Below are 4553 nucleotides of genomic sequence, written 5' to 3'. Positions count from 1 at the left end.
CTGACTGCTCCCTCAGGCCCACATTACTTTCTAGCAAGACAACTTAGAGTGGCCCTTTGTTCTTCTTGCCTGCATGGATATTCTTCCCTCTCCCATAATACCACAGCGCAGCTTGTCTGCATCACCAGTGCTAACTCATTCTTCCTGCGAAATATGTTTTGTTGGCTCCAGGCAGACTTACCTATTTCTCCCTTATTCTTCTATTCTGCTTTGTTTAAACCCCTCAATCAAAGCAATTACCTATTATACTCTTATGGTTGGTTTATGTCTCCCCTCTAATATATCTCCAGCATCCAGCCTAGGGCCTGGCACATAGGAGGCACTCGGTCACTATCTGTGGAGTAGATAAATGAGCCGAAGCACTGCCTAAGAGCTTGGGACTCTGGGTGTGGATGGAGTGTTGACCGCAGACCAGCATCTTCACGAGGTGCATGTGGTACCTCAGCTGCCTCATTTATAATCCATGAGTCAGTCATTGTATTCCAGATTGTTCTTCACTGTCATTTTAGCCTTTAGCTGCTTACTGAAATGAGCTAATTAAAGTTGAATTATTTTAATTACTAATCATCAAGAAAAAAGACTTCTTTTTTTAATGGAATGACAGAATGTGTGTGTTATGCTACCATTAGAAAAAGCCAGAGTGTTCTTGTTTCTAAATTATGTTAGGTCCATTGATCCAGAAGTTAAGCTTGGACCATTGGAGCATAAAGAACAGGGTATGTTGTGTGGAGCAGAAATTGCCCCAGATCCTATTTCTGTTAGTGTCACATCGTATCACTCAGGAAAAGTCCAGTGGCTATTGAGCTTGAATACTGAAGGTCTGTATTGATGCCCACAGGAGGCCGATTGCTTGACATCTTAATGACTGGCCTTTTTTGCCCTCCTCCCCTTTTATGTTCAATTATTTTTTTCACTAATTTTTTTCAGAAATAAAAATATTTCTCTAGTGCAGGGGTGAGGAACCTTTTTTTCTTGCCAAGGCCATTTGGATATTTATAACATCATTCTCAGACCATACAAAATTATCAACTTAAAAAGTAGCCTGTTATATTTGGTAAAATATTTAATTAACTCACCCCTAATGCCTTGACAGGGACAGACCAAATGATTTTGAGGGCCTTATACGGCCCGTGGGCTGGACTTTCCCCACCCCTGCTCTAGTTGATAAAAAAAAAATTGGTACAAAACTGGTATGTTCTTTTCAAAGAGCAGCTGAGGGATAGAATGGTGAATTTTGAAAATAATATTAAAGTGATCCACAAATACCCACCAATTAAAACAGAAAAGCTATTTGGATAGGCTCCATATCCGTCTGTTTTCTATTTGCCTTTGATGGTGGCACAATGGACTATTGGGTGGGAAAGCTGCCCTTCGTGATGCAATATCAGAAGGTTGGGGAGGGACCATGAATATTTATTTCTCTGTTATGGGTCTGTTATTCTTGCAATGTCTGAGATACCTCTTTGCCTGGGTTGCCAAGACATTCAGTAAGATTATAAGCCAGGTTATTAAGTAAGGCTTCTTTTTATTTTCAAAGACTTCAAAGAAATCTTCTAGTTCTGGGGGCCTCAGTTTTGTCAAACAGATGCTTTGCCTTTCCATATTATTTATGAATATTTAGTCAAAAATCTTTAAATGTGTTCCTTCACAAATATTTGTTTTGTCCTACTCAGTTTGGCTCAGTGGATAGAGCATCGGCCTGAGGACTGAAGGGTCGCAGGTTTGATTCCGGTCATACCTTGTACCTCGGTTGCAGGCTTAATCCCTGGACAAGGGCATAGGCGGGCGGCAATCAGTCTATGTGTCTCGTTCGCATCGATTTTTCTCTCTCTGTATCTCCCCCTCCCTTCCACTCTCTCTAAAAATCAATGGAAAAATATAATCAGATAAGGATTAACAGTGACAACAAAAATATATGTTGAGAGTTTCCTACTATCCAACACAATGCCAGGCACTAGAAATACACAGTACCTGCTTCTCTAGTTGAGTTCCAAGTGGTAAGCACAGCATGTCCTTGCGTATGTAAGAGGGAGTGAACTTCAAGTAGCATTTGAGCTGGAACTTGAAGGAAAGGTAAGATTCTTTGTGCATATAGGAGGTCAGGCAATTCAAGACAAAGGGATCAGGATGGGGGAAGGCACAGAGGCAGGCAAGAGAGGCTATTACGTGTCCAGAAACAAAATCATGCAGGGTATAGAGTTGGAGACACGGGAAGGGTAGCTGGAGAAGAGGTTGGGAGGGCTTTGTATAGCCTTCAAAAATGTTTGAACTCTTTTCGGTAGGCAATAAGAAGTGTCGAAAGTTCTTAAGGCCAGGTATGATATGATCAACTTTCAGAAATCTCTCTTCTCAGCATTATGAAGGAAGGATTGGAGAATAGAGAGCCTGCATACAGGGAGGTGTTTAGAGATGCTGGGGACAGGAGAACTACTATTTATTGAGGATCTGCAATGTGCCAGATATAGGGTTAGACTCTTCACATCTATAATAATAAAAGGGTAATATGCTAATTAGACCGGACATCAGACGTCATTCCGGAAGTTCTTCCTGATGAAGACAGGGTCAAAGGGAAGCCAGCTCGGGTCCCGGGTGCCTGCCAGCAGCCAGGTGAGGGAAGCGGCCCTGGTCCTGCATGTTGGAGGGAAGCTGGTGCTGGCAGCCGGGGAAAGGAAGGCCTACTCTTGCACGAATTTTCGTGCATTGGGCCTCTAGTGTTATTATATTTAGTGTTCATTGTACATATATGGGGTAGAAATTATGATTCTCATTTAAGAGATGAGGCTAAATAACTTGCCCAAGATCACCCAGCTAGGTGGTAATGGAGCTGAGCTTTGATTCTGTTCTCATTTCAAAGCTTCCGTTCTTTTCCTTCCACCAAAAGGGACGATGAGGGTTTGTTATGCCAGTGGCAATGCTAAGGAAGCATCCTCCCTCCCCACAGAAGACTCCTAATTTAGTTGCACCTCATTTGGAAGCTTCTCCATCCACTTCATCATTCTAATTGCTTTAATATGACAAATTGACCAATTACTAGCAGGTTCTTTATAACCATAGTGGAATTAGTTGCTCGGTTCAATCAAGCAACCGAAAAGTAACTGATTTGCAATGACTCAATTTATCAAAGTGTTCAGAATGGTTGGTGTGCACAGACATAACTTACATTAGCATTAGACAAATGTGTGCAATAGCATGCAAAGGGGATATCTCACTATTCACAGATGACTTCTGAACTGAAAGGATTCTAATCCTAGCTCTATCTATAATCCAGTAGACAGGTCAGAGCTTTGAGTGCTAAAAGATCTTCTAGAAAACCTTCTGTTTTGTTTTGCTGATAAAGAAATGGAAGCCCAGAAAGCATAAAGGAATTGCCAAGATCTCCCAGCCAGAAAGCAACAGAGGTTGGACTTGAACTATCTGCAATGCTCTGATGCCAGGTCCTAGAGAACTTTCCCACTATGCCTGCTGCACTGTGACACTGAGCAAGTCATTCAGCCTTTTGTGTCCTCATTTTCTTTGTCTACCACATGAGAGGATTGGGAGGTGTATCAGTTAGCTTCTACCATGTAAGACATCACCCAAAACTTAGTAGCTTAAAATAAACAATTTATGCAGCTTGTGATCCTGTAGTTTGTTCTTTCCGGTCAGCATTGGGTCAGCAGATCTCTCTCATGCTTCTGTGATCAGTTGGTGGGTCCAGGATGGCCAATTATAGCCTCACTATTAGTTCTAGTGGTTGATAGACCATTGCCTGGGGATTGGTTCTTCATCAGCTGGGGTACTTCCATTCTCCTCCATTAGGCTATGCCTCCATTTCATTTTCCAGCAGGCTTGCTCAGGCTTGTACACACGGTGATCTCAGGGTTCAGGGCATAGAAAGGAAGGGCAAACCCCAAAGAGTATATTCTTTGGAAATCTTTACTATGCCATGTTTGCTGTTCTTCCATTGGCTAAAGCAAGTTACATGGTATGGTGGGCAGCTTCAGAAATGGGTCCCAATGATTCCTCTCTCATTGTGTATTCGCCTCCCGTCGTGGGAGAGCTAGACCCAGAGACTTGTTTCTAATGAGTAGAATATGCCCCAAAAGATGGGATATCACTTCTGATATTAGGTTATGAAAGACTGTGACACTCTTTCTGACCCTTTTCATGTGCTTGCTCTGGTAAAGCTAGCTGCCACGTGTGAATTGTTCTATGGAGAGGTCCACGTGAAAGGGAACAACAACCAGTGAGGAACTGAGACTCTCAGCCTAACAGTTCCTTGGAGACTGAATCTGCCAACAACCCTCAGTGAGTAAACTTGGAAGCAGACCCTTCCCCAGTTGAACCTTTAGATGAGAATGCAGCCTGGTGAGAGACTTTGAAGCAGAGGACTTAGCTAGGTTATGCCTCGATTTCTGACCCATCGAAACTGCATTGTTTTAATTTGGGAGTGGTTTGTTAAACAATACAACTAAAACATAGCTAACTCAGAGTCAGTGTGGAAGGAAACTATGTAAGGGTGTGGTTACAGGAAGGGTAATTATAGAAAGTATTTCCCTATATTTGCAAACAAT

This window comes from Eptesicus fuscus, chromosome 3 (assembly GCF_027574615.1).
Source record: "Eptesicus fuscus isolate TK198812 chromosome 3, DD_ASM_mEF_20220401, whole genome shotgun sequence".
Lineage (NCBI taxonomy): Eukaryota > Metazoa > Chordata > Mammalia > Chiroptera > Vespertilionidae > Eptesicus > Eptesicus fuscus.
The sequence above is the reverse complement of the archived record's forward strand: the minus strand, read 5'-3'. Positions refer to the sequence as shown.